Source organism: Cervus elaphus, chromosome 12 (genome assembly GCF_910594005.1).
Source record: "Cervus elaphus chromosome 12, mCerEla1.1, whole genome shotgun sequence".
NCBI classification, from domain to species: Eukaryota; Metazoa; Chordata; class Mammalia; order Artiodactyla; family Cervidae; genus Cervus; species Cervus elaphus.
The window spans coordinates 39,177,200-39,197,358 of NC_057826.1; the positions used below are offsets into that span (position 1 = coordinate 39,177,200).

The 20,159-nt window shown below is 43.9% G+C and overlaps 1 long non-coding RNA gene across 1 annotated transcript; it reads left to right on the forward strand.

Moving 5' to 3' along the window:
• The first annotated feature begins 10,903 nt into the window (after positions 1–10,903).
• On the forward strand, positions 10,904–19,109 carry LOC122704866. Its single transcript, XR_006343962.1, has 3 exons — positions 10,904–11,093; positions 11,492–11,653; positions 18,895–19,109. It is a non-coding gene; the product is annotated as an uncharacterized LOC122704866 (long non-coding RNA).
• The last annotated feature ends 1,050 nt before the right edge of the window (positions 19,110–20,159 follow it).

The window sequence follows — 20,159 nt, forward strand, 5'->3', positions numbered from 1 at the left end:
TGGACCAGCATCAACAGGGAATTGTTAAATATGTTAAGTTTTTCTGGCCCTGTCCCAGACCCAGACCCCAGACCTATGGAATTGAAAACCCTCTGGGTAGGACCCTCTGAGATTTAACAAGCCCTCCAAGTGACTGTAATGTACACAGAAATGGGAGAGTCACTGGATTAGATGACCTAGAAATACCTGATAAATATGCTATTCCACGTCACTAAAGTGGTGTCACCTGCAGTTCAAACACCTGCCTCTGGAGGAGCTGAATCTCTGGGAAAGACTGACCTTGGAGGAAGAGAAGGCAACTGAGGAAAAGTTGAAACTGAAGGAGCGGGTTTACCATCTACCAAGGGAATAAGTGGCCACATTGATATGTGGCCATCAAAGGACCATCTCAATGATCAACTGGACGTCTAAAAGCTAAAAAGATTTTCACCTTAGTTCATCAACATAAAATTGTATCAGAACATCACTCTGCTCTGCCTGGCTTTGTCTAAATTAATCTCTCCCCTGGCTGAACTTCAACTACCAAGTATAACCCTTCAAAAACCAGGTTTTCTCTCTTCTTTCACAAAGACTTTTGTGAACAGCAATACATCCATATTTTTCAATTACTCTGAATCCCTTTGACCCCTCAAGTCTGTAGTAGAAAATTTAGTACTTAATCACCTACCTCCTAGAATATTCTCAAATTGTTTCTCATGATTATCTCATCTTACTGCCCACATCTCCCCAAGGACTTTTGCTTATATGACTCATATACTTATCCCTATGTTTCTGACAAGTTCCCCGCACAGCTCTGGTGCACATTGGTATTTAACAAATTGTTGATGGGTTTTATGTGACTCTCTGAAAATACAGAGTGAGGTCTTTGGATAGATCTTAAGCCCCTCATTCCTTCATGAAGGATTCTGCAAAATGGTCAGGTTGACTTCAAAAATAGCTAAGATCCACAAAAAGCCGCTGAAATGAAAGGGTGAGGACCTCTAAGCATTATCTTAGACCCACATGCATAGATCAGTGAAATAATCACAATTCAAGCTTCCTCCATTATGGGGCATTTACTTGGACAGTTAAAACAATAAATAGTGAACCACACTGAACAAAAATTTAAATCATCCTTTCGAAGAGAACTTAATGAATGTTGTGCTCAAATGTAGTTAGCTCTTGAAAGAAACTCAAATATCACTAGTAATTTCTGGTATTGTGACTATAAGGTCATTTATGCAAATAATTACTGAAAACCTCCATGAATTTGTTCTGGATTTCCTTTCAGTAGTAAGAAGGAATCTGAGGACAAGCTGAGATGGCCTTTGACTATTAGAGCTGTTCTAGTTGTGTGCTCTGCTAAGAGAGACCATCTGTTGTGAAGGAAAGAGAGTCAGGAGTCAGAAATTACCCCAAGCCCCTTCCTTTTATGTAGAGAATGTGAACATCTGAATGTACTTGACTCCAAGGCCAGAAAATGTCCAATTCATGTTAGCCTACCAGCTCCTAGCCCAGCTCTGTCACATAACAAACCCTTCATTAACCTAAGTTAGGCTAAAACATACTGCTTCCCAGGTGGAACTAGTGGTAAAGAACCCACCTGCCAATGCAGGAGACATGGCAGACATGAATTCAATCCCTGGGTGGGGAAACTCTCCTGGAGGAGGGCATGGCAAGCTACTCCCGTATTCTTGCCTGGGGAATCCCATGGACAGAGTAGACTGGTGGGCTACAGTCCATGGGGTTGCAAAGAGTTGAACAAGACTGAAGCAACTTAGCATGTACGTAGGACACATTCACACTAATACAGCCATAGTTATTTGGGGGCAAGACCAAGTAAAGTTTATTCTACCACTCTCAAATTTTATTTATACAATTCCTATTCTAAGAGGCCTAATTGTTTATAGTAAAGAGACTACGTTGAATAGGACAAAAATGGACAGGGTCAAAGTTTGGATCTTCATTGCCAAACAAATCAACACCATTTTAAGAGTCAGTCCAGTTTTCTTAGGATTGGTTTGGAGACTCGTTTGGGTTTGCCACGTGCGTTTGACAAAAATCCAGACTTCCTCTATGACTTGTAGGCTCCGTGCTGTCCTCCTGAATGCTCATCAGTGTACGACATTCCAGAGGACCCAGAATTGAGAGATGTTTTCTGCACAGCTCAGGACAGCTGTCTGCCAGCTGCACGGCGGAGGTGGTGGCATTTCAGCAGGGCCGGTCAGTGAAAGACCCTCTATTGTCCAACAGCAGAGGACCGAGCTGTGAAGTGTACTGTGTGCTCGGCAATCCTCTGAGATAAAAGGTGCAGAAGGAGGAGAATGGACTCTATTCAGCTTCGTGGCAGCGGAACAGAGACTGTCTTCATGGGGTCGGATTCTATGCTTTGGGCGGAAGAGGGCACAGGCAGTAGAGCCTCGTGGGTGCAGAGGGGTGAGGGACCCTCTTGCAGTTCCTCTGGGTGGCCCTGAGTCCAGGCCTACACAAGTGTTGCTAAAGAATCACTGCACTGTTGCAAGAAGCATATGTGGTCCCCTTGAAAGACATTCTGTGTGTTCCCACGTGGGAGAAGAGCAATAGAGGTTTCCCCAAGGGGACAAGCAGTGGAGACCACACAGCTGGAGGGATCCTGCGGACTGCCCAGCCCGGACCTCTCCGCAGTGATTCCCCGGTTACAGGTTACTTTCAGAGGCAGACCTCATGCAAGTCTTGCAACACCTCGGGAAAACATACAGAGCAGATATTAACACTTCTGTTTAATAGCATTAAATACTTCTATTTAATAGATGCAGAGAATGAAGTCCAAGAGCTTACATGATTTGCCCAAATTTATGTGGCCAGTGAATCATAAGATCTGAAACCAGAGCTCTTATCTCCGCATCCTAGTTAGTGTTTCATCATCCACCACGGGGCAGCTTCTCCGTCTGCCTCTCACGTGTAACCTAGAGCCAGAAGCCGCAAGGCTCTGTGGTCGGAGGAGGGTGGCCCCGCCTTCCCGGTCGAGCCTCCTCTTGACTCCCAGTCACATATGCACTTATCACAGCACACTCTCAGGGTCTAGAAATGGGGGCGGGGCATTAAATTGGCAGGACACGGTGACGAACATGGCAGGAGCTAAGGCATACCCATGACCTCAATGGGCTGGTAGTCTTTCTCTTAGAGGAGAGCTACCAGCCCCTAACCCCAACCCCCAGGGACTTGTGGAGCCTTCCAAATTTCAATCAAAGGCAAATAAGAAGGCAGAGTCAGGTTCCTGAGCCCCTTCTTTGGAACAAATTGGAGATGCACTAGCTCCACTGAGCCATATTAAAAAGGAACTTTACAAATAAAGCAAAAACTAGCCCAGGGATGTCCTTGGGTGGTCCAGAGATTGAGACTTTGCCTTCCAATGCAGGAGTGCAGGTTTAATCCCTGGTCCTGTTGCTAAGATCCCACGTGCCACATGGCCAAAAAAACCAAAACATAAATCAGAAGCAATATTGTAATAAATTCAATGAAGATATTAAAACAAAAAATTTATTAAAATAAATAAATAAACTAGTCCAAGATTTCCCACAACTTCAGTCAGTCCAACAGGCCTCCAGAAAGACCATAGGACTTCAGATTGCATGAGATAAAATAGCCTCATTGATGGGGACATGTCTCTTCCTCAAGACTTTACAGAGTTTCTGCATCAGATGTTTCTTGAAAATACAAAACTCAGACCAGCCTGGTTCCTGGACAGCAAACATCTGATTGCTTGGGGACAGTTTCCTTGTCTATCAAGATGGAGAATGGAGGTTGGACACATGCTCTATCTGCTTCACAAAGAAGTGTGTGTGTGTATGTGTCTCTGGTAGGACAGAAACACTACTTGCAAAAGTGTTCTTTAGAATATAGAGAACTTGACATTTTCCTTCATTGGTGGTAGTACAGAAATATAATGGCCATCCAAGAAGAAAATCTCTATTTCCATCACCTATAAATCTGGGCAAAGGATGTTTCATTTCTAATTTTTTTTAATGACATACGGCATTGAGTCTCAAACTTTAGCAGGCATCAGAAACTCCTGGGGACTTGTGCCTGATCACTGGGCCCACACCCAGAATTTCCTATTCAGTAGGTCTAGGGTGAGACCTGAGGATTTTACATTTCTAACAGGTTACCTGATACTGAGTCTACTTGTCTAGGCATCATGCTTTGAGAACCACTAATTTAGGGAATTAAAAAAAAAACTGAAGAAGAAGCCTTATTTAGAAAATTACTCTGTCCAACCAGAGTGGCCCGGGGTTGTTAGAGTTCACTTTCACTCTGGGTGACTTTGGAACAAGACAGTTGCCACCTTCTCAATGACACTGCCTACAGCGCTGCAATCTGTTTCCAATTTAAAGGAAGAGGGTGAGTGCTCTGCACGCGCTGAGCTCAATAAACATGTCGTCGACAGGCAGCTCTGCACCTGGAGCTGAGTTGACGTGATGCTCGTGGGCTTCAGAGAATTTGGTGAAGACTGTTAGTGCTGCCTCTCCTTGCCAGGGATTTGTCATGAGTCAGTTCCTACACACCACTCGAAAGCCAGCTTTAAGTAAAATTATACACTGGGCCTTTATCTTCCACCTTCTCTGTGCCTCAGCTTTCTCCCACCTGTAAAACTGATCTCTCTATCTCTCTTTCTCCCTCTCCTGCCTTCAGCCAGCACTTCTCAAAATGTAATGATCACCCAAATTATTAAAACACAGATTCTGATTTAGTAGGCCTGAGTTAGGGAGGCCTGAGATTCTGCATTTCTACCAAGCTCCCGAGGGATGCTGATACCTCTGGTTTCCAGACTCTGCTTGGAAGCAAGGCAGGAAACAAGTTGAGCCTTCTTAAGATTATCTAAAAATCCTATCTTTCACTCCCTAGTTACCTTTCTGTTAGGTGAGACTAGAGGCTAATGGAAAATTATATCTACTACTGTCATTGCATGTGAACTTAACAACCACTTCTCTTCCTGGTGACAATATGCTAGAATGTGTAGGATTTCAGAGGCCCCCTCCGGGAATGACACATTAAGGACTTCCAGTCCAGGGACTGGCTGCTGAGATAAAATGTTGGGAGTTCGGGCCAGTTCTCATCATTCTCCTTGTATAGCTCTGACCTCCATTTGCTGAGGAAAGAATCAATCCGTAAGGTAGATGAGTTGACCTGATTATTTATTTATTTGCAATTTATATCCTATCTCCTTCTAAAATGGATTTAAGGCGAGGAGATCTGATTAAGGATCAGACTATCTGACCAGTAAAGTCAGGTGTAAAATTGTCCCCTATGTTTTCAATTGTCCTCTTTTTATAAGGAAGGAGGAGGGGGTTGGGGGATGTGGAAACCGCACCTTTCCCCAGTTTTCCTATGTGTGTACTCTCAGCCATTCTTTTACTTTTTGGAAAATTACTGTATCAGATCAAATTCTCAATTGTTCTCTTTCTGTTATTTTATCTGAAAAGAAATGTCAGCTCGAACCAAAATAACCCAATGCCAAGAGGCAAATGAGAAAGATGATTTATCAATAATTTATGGAGTCTTCTTTGACCCTTCATTCTCCCCTGTCCCTTTTACCCTGTCTGTCACAATATCCTGTCGTCCTGCCTTTCACATCTCCTTCGAATTCACTCTCCCTCCCTCACTTCCATGCCTACCAAATAGCCTGGCCCTCACGACCTCACGTCAGAACATCACTTTTAATTTCTGGCGTTTAGTGGCAACTCTTTAGCAGCACTCTGCTTATACATTAACACTTCTAGTTCTCAGTGTATATTACAGGCTTATCATTTCCCCCCTTTTATAGGCAACAAGTTGGATGCTGGGGGTGAATTAACCTATCTCAGTTTCCATAACTAGCAGAAAATTGAGTAGTAGCATGCAATTTTGAACTCAGCTTGCAGTTTCAAGCTCAACCCTGATGCACTCTTCCACAACTACAAAGTACCAACTCCTGCACTCTGGATGCATCTGTCTGTCTGCACATCAGTTCATATGCTTCTTGGTCTTCCTATCTCAACATGTTCTCCACCGCCATATGGAGGGGATTAGAAATTAGAATCTATATTGGATTAGAAATTATTATCTATATTAGACTAGAGTTCTCTAGGGGTGGTAAGGCAATCATGATGATAAGGTAATCATCAAAACTACTGCTCTAAGTATGTGAGGCCAGCACTGCATTCCTACACTACTCCACAGGGAGTCCCTATGGTTTAAGTCTCTCTCATACAATCTATTGTCAAACTGTGAAAGCAACTTCCCTAAACACCATATCTTTGTTAGTTCAGGCTATTATAATAAGATGCCACAGATGGGGTGGCTTAAACAACAGACATTCTCATACAAAGGCTGGGATGTCCAAGACCATGGTGTGGCAGAATCAGTTTTTGGTGAGAGCTCTCTTGCTGGCTTGCAGATGGCAGTCTTCTGGTTGTATCCTCACATGGAGAGCAGAGAGAACAGCAAACTGGCACTAATCCCATTATGAGGGCTCCACCCTTATGGCCTAATTACGTCACAGAGCTCCAAACACCATCATATTGGGAATTAGAGTTTCAATATATGAATTTGGGGTTGGACACAAACATGCAGTTCATAACACACTGTTTTCCTCACATTGTTCCCCTGTGCTAAGAATGGACAAAGCCTCCGAAGGGAACCCTTGTCATGTGCTTTACTGCTTAGTATCTGAACCCCACTTTCATGCTTGGGGAATCCTCTCCCTTAGTAAGCAGAGACCACTACTGAAAGTTCTATTGCTAGCCTTCCTTGCAACTAGGGCCTGGGTATATAACCGAGGACCCATCATTAGAAAGCTTCAAATTTTAAACTGAAAAAAGCCTGGGCTTCGCAGAGCTCATTCTGGAAAAGGCTAGTGGTAGCTCTTCCTGCTTTTAGAAGCAAGGGTGGTGGCACATTTAGCAGCAGAGTCCCGGACGGAGCAAGCTGAGCCCAGGTGTCCTGTAATAGTAAGAGAGGTATCTTCAGTGACCAAGTAGGTTACACCTGGTGACACAGCTTCCAAACCCTCCAGGAGAATCTCAGAGCTTCCTACTACTGTCTGATTATATCTTTTACTGAACTAAATCAGCCAGAGCTGGGTTTTGGCTTTGCTGCTAAGCAAACACGACCTGCTTTAAACCCCTTCCCTCATCAACAGAAGAGTCAGCCACTGCCACCTACAGCATTTGCACCTCAGAAGTAGAACAATATATATTTAACATGTATAACCAACAAGTACTGTACTGTATAGCACAGGGAACTCTGCTCAAGGTTATGTGGCAACCTGGGTGAGAGGGAGTTTGGGGGAGAATGGATAAATGTATATGTATAGCTGAGCCTCTTTACTGTCCACCTGAAACTTTCATGACATTGTTAATTGGTTATACTCCAATATAAAATAAAAAGTTTTTTTAAAAATGGAGCAACAGAGGGAGCCCCATAAGAGCAAACCTTGACTTCTCTTTTGCTTTAACATTTTCAGTGACACGTTCGTTTACACTGTTGTGTCCTGACCTAGGACATGGAGATCATTTTGAGCCCTGGCACAGGCATATGCTGTAACTACTCCAGGGTGGGCAGGAGGATGCCAGGGCTTCTCCATTTCACCACCCTACTGCCCGGACCCTCCTAGACCCCACACTCCCACCCAGCCGAGATAACCTGGTGAAAAGAGCCCCTCACAGTGCCCGCCCTGCTGCAGCCCCTGCTGACCACATGGGCAAAGGCCCCTCTCCTCTCCCACAGGGACCACAGCTGGGGTTCAGGGCACATAACCCAGTGTGCCAGTCCACTGACTCACCAGTAACCCACACTTTGATGGCAGTGATTGTATCTTGGGTATTTGCCTATGTCCAAACTCATCAAATTGTCCACAATAATTATGTGTAATTCTTTGTATATCAGTTATACTTCAACAAAGCTTTTTTTTTTTTTTAAGTTAAAATGATGTGGTACAAAATAAGGATGAGCTGGTAGACTCAGATTTCCTCTTCTGGGAGCTGAAGTTGAAAAAAATAAAACAGATACAAGCAAGTAAGTTGCAATAAAAAATAAAGCTGAAAAGCCATATTATCAGGCAGGAGCAGGGGCCACTGTGGGCCACGAGGATGTCAAGTCATGAGGAGGCAGGAACACTGAGTCTGCAGAGTCACAGGGTCAAGGAGTTATGAGATAGAAAGGTGAGAGGCAGCACCCTGGGGAGTCCTCGGAGGCCCATTTATGGGGGCGGTTAGAGTGAAGACCCCAGAACTGCAATGAGGCCTTTGGCCACCTTGCATCTGGAAGATCCGCCCCCCCACCCCCACCCAGTTCTACTCCCCTCTGCCAAGCTGCTTGCTCTCCTGAGGTCCCCATGCCCAGGCATCTGACCACATAGCACCTAAGATGTGAGGTCACTTGAAGCTGGCTATGTTCTTTTTACCAAACAGCCTATCTGAACATGAAAAGTGAAAGTCACTCAGTCGTGTCCAACTCTTTGCAATCCCATGGACAATACAGTTCATGGAATTATCCAGGCCAAAATACTGGAGTGGGTAGCATTTCCCTTCTCCAGGGGATCTTCCCAACCCAAAGATCAAAGCCAGGTCTCCCACATTGCAGGTGGATTCTTTACCAGCTGAGCCACAAGGGAAGCCCTATCTGAACATATGGACATACATTTCTGCCAACACAAGGCTTGGATTCTTGAGCACCCTCACTTCAGCAGAATCACCCTCCTTCCCAGCAAAGTACACGAAGAACCCAGAGGCCGGCCTTTCTGAATGTAGCTCAGGCACCTGGAAGCACAAATGTGCAGTGTGAAATTAAGAGATTCTCGATCCTAGGAAAACAATAATGGTAAGGAAAAAATTTTCAGCACAGTTAAAAAATAGCATAGAATTGCATTCTCCTCACATCTATAGTTTCCTTTTGCTTTTTTTCTAATTACTTCTCTTTTACTTCCTTTCCATTACCCTGTACAATGGTCTGGTGACTGTGCCATCAGACTTCAAATATAAACTGATTTTTGGGACACTGACGTGCAGCAAAGACTGTGACTAAATGGAGTTTAGGTCCCTGCCTTTAACACAGTTTTTCATCCCTGGGCTTCCTAAGTCAAGTTTAAATTCTTCTGCTGCTCTTCAAAGTCCTTCCAAGCCAGGACCCACCCTCCTTATCCAACTTCATTTCCCTTGCCAATAATAACCCATTAACTTGGGCCCCAACTTCCATATTTTATAAAAGGGTTCCATGTAGATTTGCCGCAAGCAGCTAATTTGTCATAACTTCTAAGCACATTATATCCCCGGGACAAGGCTGGAAAAATAACGTCTGGGCCCTTGAAGATATTTCTTTGCCTTGCTGTTGTCACAGCTAAATGGAGTGATTCATTAGCCCTGGTGAGGAATGCCTGACTGTCATTCTTAGAAGATATTACAGTTACTATGCAGTAGCAAGTCAATAGTCAAAGAAAATTGAAATCTCTCCCTTTCTGGAACTCCCTCAGTACTTTGGGTTGACAATTCTCGCAGCCCTTATCAGGCAGAGCGTTGCGCTGTGGCTATTTCTGCACTCACACAGCTCAGCCTGCCACCAGGCTCCACTCTGAGAGCCGAGACAAGTGTAGTTCCCTGTCTCTAACTGGGCCTGGGACTGTGAAGGTGATATGTGATTGTTTATACTGAAATGAAACCATTCCTGAAACACAGCTTTTCTTTCTCCTTTTTAAAAGAAACTATATTTATTGACCACCTTCCTTGTTCCAGTGTACATGCATGCTCAGTCATCTGACTCTTTGCAACTCCATGGACTGTAGATGACCAGGCTCCTCTGGCCTTGAAGTTTCCCAGGCAAGAAAACTGAAGTGGATTGTCATTTCCTCCTCCAGGGGATCTTCCCAACCCAGGGATCAAACCCATGTCTCCTGCATTAGCAGGTGGATTCTTCACCACTGTACCACCTGGGAAGCCTTCTTGTTTCATACAAGGGACTAAATGACTTATGTATCCCATTGAATGATCTCCCTGAACCCCAGCACAAGCTTATGAGGTAGACATCCCTCCTGTGTCTCTGATCTTGGCTAGCATGAGCACTTCTTTGTTGGTAAACTCACCTCCTACTCTTCTGTTCTTCTGGTGGCTAAGAAAGTAACAGAAGCCCTCAAAATGAGAGAAAGATATAATTTCAAAAGCAAGCAATCTAAATTAAGCTCTTCAACTGGCCTTCAAGTGTTTCTCCATGTGTAGGCCTCAGAAAGCAGCCGATTCTCGGAGATATTGAAGAAGAATGTCTATGGGTGATTTAATATACATTAAAATGCAGGTTCCCAGGCTCCACCTCTGATTTACATGATCAGAAACTTTGGGATGAGCTGTAAAGCACTTAAGGTAGTTTGGACGCACACATAAGACTAAATCTCTGTGTCAGTCAAAATGGGCTTGGCATGCTGCAGTAAGAAATTGTGCCAAAACCTTAGCGACTGAGTAGAAGTACAATGAAGCATTAAAATGTGAGTGAGATTTAAAATCTCATTCGCACCACCTGCTGAGGGAATGACTAACTCTCCAGGGGGTAGCCCCATGTGGTGACTCAGTGATCTTAGCTGTACTGATCATGCAGTACCTTCATTTCAATAGAAGACAAGGGACGACTTGGTGTCAGAAGAAGGGAACTTGCCTACACGGGGAGTTATGAAGCAACAGTCCATGTTTATAACCTTCAAAAAGAGGAGAACTGGAAATGCTAGTGATCACCAGAAAAATATACCTTAGGAGAGACTGTGTTTATGTCCACATAAGCACATGCCACCCTTCTAGAAAGCTCTAATTTATTCTCTAGTTTAATGACATCCTAGACTGGCAAGTGAGTGAGGTATGTAAATTAACATGTGCCTCTTCCAGCTCCATTTCAGGAACACTTCAGATCTCAGGAGAGGAGAGCCAGAGCAAAAAGTAACCATCATCTGCCTCACTGTTTATTTTTCTTTGTGTTTCTATGTCAAGAAAAGGAACTAGGTGTAGAAGTTTCCTCAGGGGAGGTTCAAAACGATGGAAAGAAGCTAATGTCGCCGAGAAACCCTGAAGGAAACCTCCTGCTGATGCATGCTTACCTGGAACCACTTTTAGACCCTAGAGGTAACTCAAGGATGGTTCCCTTGCAGGATTTGGGGGTTGACCCATCCATTCACTCTTTTGCTTTTTCCCTCTCTACCCCAAAGTTTTCTTACTCTTTGGTTTACCATGGAAAAAGCAACAACTCTACACAGTTTTTCTGTCTCTTCCCATCTTTCTAAAGGAAGCACATATACCCTCTTGTTTGCTGCTTACAAAAGAGAAATAGCCACAGGTCAAAAAAAGAATGAGGAAAGAAAGTATAAGAAAATCCCTGCCTTAGGAATAAGCCCAATAAAATGGAGGTCACATACTTTTTTAAATTTAAACTTATTTTTAATTGGAGGATAATTACTTTAGAATATTGTGTTGGTTTCTGTAAAGGCATATGTTGATTTGCCTGAAACTTCTCTCTCCTCCAGGAGGAAGGGACCACATATCCTTTGGCTAAGCAGAGGATGCACGAAGGAGAGGATCAGTGAACAGAAGACAGAGGCCGACTGTGTTTCCAATTACATCTCAGGAGGAAGCCGGAGACTCTAGAACAGTGACTAAGAGAACCTTGAAAGGACTTCTACAATTTTGTAAGTTTGCTCCTTTCTCTCCTCTCCAGATAAGAAATGGCCTCCCATGCTTCAGCCAGAATTGGACGTACTGTGTGTGTATGGGTGTGTGTATATATTAGAACGTGTGTATGGGTGTGTGTATATATTAGAACATTCTATGAGAGAGGAAGGAGAGTGCCGGGAATTGGTGTGACCTGAGAGGGGGGCCTGGGTGTAACCATGAGGGAGTCTCCATGGCAGCTCCAACAGAAAGTGACAAAGCCATATAACCTTTTTTCAATTTCAAAAACTTTTTGCAATAACCACCCAAATTCTAATTTTCAACATAACTGATACTAGACTTAACCTTAATAGTGCTTTCTTTCCTTCTCTGATGGTTGTTGTTCAGTGGCTAAATCATGTCTGACTCTTTGAGACCCCATGGACTGTAGTTGCCAGGCTCCTTTGTCATCCACTCTCTCCCGGAGTCTGCTCAGATTCATGTCCATTGAGTCAGTGATATTATCTAACCATCTCATCCTCTGCCACCCACTTCTCCTTTTGTCTTCAATCTTTCCCAGAATCAGGGTCTTTTCCAATGAGTCAGCTCTTTACATCAGGTGGGAGCTTCAACTTCAGAAATGGTCCTTCCAATGAATATTCAGGGTTGATTTCCTTTAGGATTGACTGGTTTGATCTCCTTGCAGTCTAAGGGAATCTCAAGAGTCTTCTCCAGAACCACAGTTTGAAAGCATCAATTTTTTGGCACTCAGCCTTCCTTATGGTCCAACTCTCACATCCATACATATCTACTAGAAAAACTATAGCTTTGATCATATAGACCTTTTTCCAGGAGTACTTCCTTAATAAATCACTTGCCCACTCACCTCAGATACTCCTTCTAAGGAACCCAAGCTAAGACATGGGATAAATACCATCTCCTTTCAAAGCTTCCCTTGGCAGTTCCCTCTGCTTCTGTAATCCCACTGCAGCATTAGTATGACTAATAGCATGCCTACTGGTTTCCATATTTGCCTAGACTGAGTTTCTCAAGGGCAGGAGATGGGATGAGATGGAGCAGGGGTGGGGTGGGGATTATCTTGTTGATGTTTATTTCCTCAGTGCTTAGTGCAGTCCTTGAAAAATACATTTTAAAATGTATTTGTTGTACATCTATCTACAATAGCCCTAGAGCAATAGAAGGAAAAAGTTATATGAAGTCACTGACTTCAAAAAGCCTCTGGGCTTCACTTTCTTCATATTTGAGAAGAAAGTGATTATCTCCAAGCTTCTCCCAATCTGTGATCTTATATTCAAGCAGGATGAAGATAATTTCTCATCATCAGCCCTGCCAGTTACTGTCCCCTATTCAAGAAAGGCTTGAAAACCTGAACAGTTATCTTTTACCCCTGAACCAAGAGGTTTGATTATCCAGTAACAACGTATAAATTCTCAACTTTATAGATGTCCATAAACGACTCAGAGAGGTGCAAAAACATTTTGAAAATCCAGACTCACAAATTTATTCATTAATTTGTTATCCAACAAATGTTGATTGACTTAGTACTCTGACCAGGGCACTGTGAGAAACGGGGTGAAAAAAACAGGCTTGGATATACAGCAATTTAAATCCTAATGATTTACAGTTATGCTTTCACACATATTAACTCAATGCATAATAAACAGTGAGGTGATGGACATGATTCCCATTTCAGCTAGGTCCCACAGCCAGGTGATGTGGCTCCTCCAAGGTCATACAGTCAACACACAGAGTTGGAACCCCACTAGGTCTCTGGCTTCCAACCTCCTGCCATTTCCACTCTACCCCATGGCTCTCCTTTGCAAAACATCCACAGATAGCAGCTGTTTTACCACATTTTCCCATTTGTTTCAGCTCTAGAGCTACAGGTCACCTTGAAATGTCTCAAAACACCATCCTTGAACATGGGACTTTCAAATGATAAATGTTGAAAGTATCTACTCAACAAAGTAAATACTGCTTATACTCATTTAAGCTCTAAGTTCTTACAAATAATGTGATTTTATTCCTAAGGAAAAGTAACACATTCTTCGTTGGCACATGTATCAATGGAAAAGAAATGTAGAAGCTTATAACAGATCTTGCCTGTAAATAAAGTTATATATTTATAGATGAATTCACTGTAATAATAAGTCATACATAAGGATACATTTAGTTATAGAAATCTAAACATACGTTTATATGAGATGCCAACATATTTCTAGGTAATGGCATCTGGCAAGAGTACAAAAGGCTTTAAAGCACTTGTTATTTACTTCCAGAAAACCAGGATCAGGTTCAGAGCATTCAAAGAATAAAGTGGAGAAAAATGGCATAAAACATAAGAAACTCAAAAAAACTCCAACACAGTAAAAATAAGCAATAAAAGAGCTAAACTAGAGTCAAACAACATATGATGGGAATTAACTTTGCCAGCCTCCATGAAGCAGACCCACATTTTAATCTACGTCAGAATAAAATCAGATAAACCAACCCCACACTTGGAAGACTGGGTGGAGAGTACAGTAGGGTCTGGGGACAGAAGAGGGTCAGCTTTATAAAGGAGGAGGCCAAAATTTTTAAAGGAATGAGAACTAAGGGTTTTGCAATTAGAAGGTCATCAAATCATATATTAAGTTTGCAATGCCGTCTCAATAGCAATCATGTTTCCTGTTTGATAATGAGGAGAGATCCAGTTTCAGCAATACCACAGCTTAAGGCTTTCTCAGTGAGGTGCTTTACCACCAAATGGACGGTCTATGTGCCTGGGTAGCACTTACCCACCACAGGCCACTCTATAGGATGGTGTGGATCTGGATCTGATCTTCCACTAGAAAATACCCCCAATCCAAATATGTAGGTCTTCTCTCTTAGGTCGGTTTCCCTTGAGAAGAATTTTCCAATCTCTTTCCTGGGGTTGTGGGCAGGAGCCTGGTTTCTAGAAATCCACGAGCCCATCAGGAGAATGGGATTGGGAGAATCCCACTCTGTGCAAACTTGAATTTAAGCCCCTGATTCCTCCTGTGTCTCTTGCCAGGCTCTGCCTGTACCTGCCATGTCTGAATTCTGAACTCGACGGAGCATAGGGCACTCAGGTAGTCTGCTGAGATCAGAAAGGAGGTGTCACAGAGCTGAGCTGGAAGGTACAAAGGATCTAGGTGGTCTCATGTCTTCCTCTGCCATCCCCAAACCCCACTCATCCATCTAGTTTCCATCTTCCAATGTGTGGTTGAGATCCTCACTGCCTTTTTCTTTGTCCTTGTAGGTTTATATTTCTTTATTCCTCTGCTTTTATTTGTAAAGAGCAATAAATATGTGTGCACCATTTACCACATTAAATCAGAAGTATGATTAAAGGCAGCTCAGTTGCAGATACATAAAGAGAGATTTGCAAAAGCATAATCAAGTCGAACACAGCAAGATCTTAAGCAGCAGTCACAAAAGCAGTGGAGATTTGAGTTCAAGGATAGTTTTCATCATGACAGTGCCAACTCACACAGACCTTTTGAAAAGGAGTGAACGGGATCTGCCCCAAGCCCAGGCTCCTAACTAGCTCTGTGATGTTGGACTAGGCGTTGACTCCTTCAGTGGCTTCTTTGGAAAACATATGTATTGGGTCAGCCAAAAAGTTCAGTTGGGTTTTTCTGTTAACGGCTTATGGGAAAATCTGGAGAAATTTTTTGGCCAACCGAATAATTGCCCCTCCTTCAGTGGGTTCTGAAGATAAAAGGAGATCGTCGATGTGAAAGAGCCCAGCTCAGTGCCAGGCACATGGGCAGATGGTCAACCGGAGCCAAAGCCGATTCTCCCACAGCCCTTAGAGTCAAGTGTAAGCCCAGAGGGTGATTATTTGTCTCCACTTACTGTTCTTTGCCCAATTGGTAAGGGGGTTTTAGGGAAATAAAAATAAAGCAATAAATCACACACACTCTAACCTTCAAAGTCTGAAGAACACTGCCCCAGGCAACTCATGCACCATCCAGGGAAGCATGCTGGCCCTTACACAAGAGGCTTCCCACCTCTGCTCACCGTGAAGAGTGGGACTTAGCGGGGAAAGGACATTTTCTTAACCTCTCAAGCATGATCCTTCCCCTGAGGATATGGGTCAGGTGACCTCTGGGGAGAGGAGAAGGGAAGGCAAAGGCATTGCATATTCATGTGACTCTTGACCCATTTAAAGGTCACCCCCCCAAGCTGCAGCACCCTTCCTGGGAACTCTCAGCACCTGACTCCCAAGGGGGTGTTTGGCCTCCTCCTTGTGACTTAGTTACCCAGAGGGTGGTTGACCCAAAGCCCACATTCCACACAAGGTTGTAACTGGAAGGAAACTTCAAGATCACACATTCAGGGCTGACATCTCCTCTATGACATCCTCAACAAGTGGCCGTTTGCCTTGTTTGGACTCACCCAGTGATAAGAAATTAAATAAATTTGGGGGAAAACTATGCTGTCCGTGGACAGCTAGGAGAGCTGCAAAGTTCTTGTTTAAATCATATATCCCTTCACTGATTTTTTAACAACTGAAATATTAGGACCAGCAAAGAACATCAGAATCCATCCCTGCCATCAGGGAGCTGCGTGGGAAGGAGACAGATGTCAAACAAGCATGGAGAACTCTGGAAGTACAAGCAGTGTGATGGGTGTTATGAGACTACAGGGCACTCTGGGCACATTGACCTTGAGGGTTGGTTCTGAACTGTGTTGAGGGAGGGGAGGATGATTTGAACCTCCAAGGGACAATTGGCATCTCCAAAATATTTGGAGACATTTTTTATTGTCACGACTACCAACATTCAGTGGATAGAGGACAGGGATACTGTGAAACAACCTCTACAACAACAACAAATATCCTACCCCAAATAATGTCATTTAAAGAAACTTGATCTGGAGCATTTAAGGAAGATCCCTTGCTCTGGGGAAGTTTAAGTTGTTTCCCAAAGGAGGAGTCAAGGTTATCCAGGGAGAATATTGCAGCAAAGGGAACTGCATGCATGTAGAACCAGAGGCCATTCAACATGGCCAGAGCATAGACAAGGAAGATGATTCAGGAATTCAATTTATGACTCAGCCTGGTTCTACCCATTAGGATCTCATAGGGAAAGTTCAGTCCTCCTTCCTCGAGAAGACCCTCCAAGGCTCTGAGGACAGCTGTGCTGGCCTTGCTGATATTTTTTTCCTCTCTCAGTCCTTCACTGTTTCTCCAACAGACAGCTTTGTGGCTCTCCCAATCCCAATTACATCTTGTATGCCTATCCCCCAGCTTCAGGGCCATGCTGAAAGCCAAGCCCTCTCATCAAGTGTGAGATGATGGACATGGAGACATGTGGGTCCATCACTGCTTACGGAGGTGCAGATAAGATCGTGACTCTGTTCCCTGTAAGTGCTTTTCTGGGTGGAAGGAATTAGCTCCATAGATACGTACATCAGATTTGTCTTGCTCAAATGGAAAATGAACCCTAGCTATAGTTGACCATGAGTGTTCCCGGCCCCGGCCTGAAAAACTGGGCTGGAAAAACTGTACAAGAGTGAGTCAAATAGAGCTGATTCCCATTGTTGTGTGGCAGAAACTAACACAAAATTGTAAAGCAATCATACTCTAATTTTTAAAAAAGAAAAAAGAAAAAGAGTAAGCCAACCAGGTGCAGGAATTCAAACCTGACTCTGAGGGCAGTAGGAGGAGGGACAGGGAAGCCTGGCGTGCTACAGTCCATGGGGTCACAAAGAGTCAGACACGACTTGGTGACTAGAAAACAACAGGAGGAGGGAGGGACAAAGGGGAGGAGGGAGGGCTTTCTCCTCACACCAGGCCGGACCTTCAGCCTTTCCAACCCAGCGTGCACACTCACCTGGAGCAAGCACCTCCGGGCTGCACCCCTGCCAAGTGCTCTGTCAACCCATTTCCTGGCCAGGGCAGCCTCGGCAAGCTCAAGGTAAGGCAGGTTAGGGCAGGACACGGGAGTCAGGTTGGGTTACAGAAGTCAAGAAGGAGTGGGGTAGGGAAGGAGACCATCAAGAACAGGTTTCTCTTCTTGACTTGGAAGAGGCTGGGCCAAGGTCAGCCTGAGGGCATAGGTAGAGTAGCATGCACGACTATCTGAAAAGGAGCCAGGACTTAGCAGTCACAGGGTGGGCTGTGTGGCACAATAAATCATCCACAGATAAGTCTAACATTTCACATTTGTGACTCAAGTTAGCTTGCACGCATGCATGCTAAGTTGCTTCAGTCATGTCCGACTCTTTGCAACCCCATAGACTATAGCCCGCCAGGCCCCTCTGTCCATGGGGATTCTCCAGGCAAGAATACTGGAGTGGGTTGCCATGCCCTCCTCCAGGGGATCCTCCCCACCCAAGGATCAAACCCACGTCTCATACATCTTCTGCATTGGCAGATGGGTTCTTTAACACTTGTTAAAGAATACCAAGTTAGCTTACCAGTGGCCAATATAGGTTCATCACTGAAACTAGCAATTATTCTCTCTTCAAGTATTTTGAGTTAAATGTGTTTTGTTTTTCTTTTTAAAAAAAAAATTGTTCTAAATTATCGAGGTATAGAAGTTGTTGGTGGGGATATGTGTTCTAAGTTTGAACTGATACATTCATTAATTACTTTTGAGTATGCTCAGAAGTGGCCTTCCCTGGTCACTCAGCAGTAAAGAATCTGTCTGCAATGCAGGAAACACAGAAGACACAGAATTGATCCCTGGGTTGGGAAGATCCCCTGGAGAAGGGCATGGCAACCAACTCCAATATTCTTGCCTAGAGAATCCCATGGACAGAGGATCTTAGTTGTCTACAGTTCATAGATGGCAAAGAATCCAACATGACTGAAGCAGCTAAGCACACACAGGCCCAGAAGTAGTAACAGTTTAGTAAGAACAATGCAATGGAACTAACAAATACTAGTCACCGCCAATGAGTCAGGTTCTGTGTTAGGTACTGGGAGGGAGAAGGATGAACAGAGGATCGATCTCCAAGGCAGAAATATACCTTATATATGATGGCTAAGTAAAAACCACAGAGGTACAAAGTGCTGAAAGGCACAGAGAGTCCTTCCTGAGAGAAGAAATCAAAGATGTCAGGGGAAAACTTGCAAATTAGCTGGGCCTTGGAGGGCAAGTAGGGTTTTGATGGAGGAAGGGAATTTTGAATATGGATAAGGAAAGGAGACAGCAATGAAGAGGAGAAGGAGGAAAGCAGTAAAGGAGAGAAAGATCCAGTATGGATGAAGGGGGTGGGCTTACTTTCTCTTCTTGCCTGTTAGGTTGACCTGGCTCAAGTCAGAAGAGCTTCATCCAGGAGATGCTGGTATGTTTCCTTGGAACGAAGACTGTCCCTGCCTTTCTAAAGGCTCTGAGGCACTCCTGGTTCTGACACTTGTTGGCCTACAAGTCTCCAGGCTGACTGGGTTCCAATGTTGGGTCTCCTCGTTCTACATCACCTTTCCTTGTGCAATCCTGGGTGAGATAAAAGCTCAGTTCTCTGCCTCACACTCTGACTGGTCATCTGATACACCTCAAAAAGTTTTGAAAAAGTGTATGCTGGGGCATTGGAGAAGGCAATGGCAACCCACTCCAGTATTCTTGCCTGGGCGAATTCCATGGACAGAGGAGCCTGGCGGGCTACAGACCATAGGGTTGCAAAGGGTCAGCAATTAACACACAACACACAAATGCTGGGGCATATCCCAGACTTAGGAAAACCCCAGGCTGTGGCACAGACAGCTGTGCTTTGAAATGAGCTTCCTGGATGTTTCTGACACCTATCAAGATTTCAGAACCACTTCTGTGGTTGGAAGGCTGATGTCCATTGAAGACGCCTATTGACTCATGACTATTCTATTCATCCCTATAGAGACCAGTCATAGTTGGCACGTTAAAATCGGTGCTGAATGAACACATTTGGGGATAATTCAAAATGGAGAGCAGATAGGTTAACACAGGAGGGAGCTCACCTATATTCTCCTCTCATTTCTCACTTTTCTCTATGAGCTTGGGCAACCCCCTAAGCTCTCTCTCCTTGGTTTTCTCATCTAACAGATGGAGGCTGCAGTTGTTTGCCACACATCATGTGCAAGTGAAATGGAATAATGTTAGCAATAAGTGTACTGAAAAGCAAAGGCATATATTTTCTACATATATTTTTTAATAGGACATTATTATTAACTCACCTAATTCTAGCTCTTTGTGGACAAGAAGTGCCATCTCATTCTTCAGGAAGGACTTATCCAGTAGAGTTCTGTACACAATAGTCCATGGTGAGTACTTCCACAAAAGAAAATCTACTGAGCTAAGGCTATCCTCTGCCAAGACACAAAGATGTCCCCTTTGTCAGAGGGTAATAATTGCAGTTACTATTTAATTAAGAAAGACTTCCAAGGAAGAACCATCAATTTGCAAATTACATTGGGTGAAGAGCAGACGAGGAATTGCTCAGCCATCATGGCAGTCAATGCATACTAAGTAAGGGGAGACCTACAGCACACGGGCCTTCCTGCCCCCTCTCTGCCTTTGCAGATTTACAGTCTCC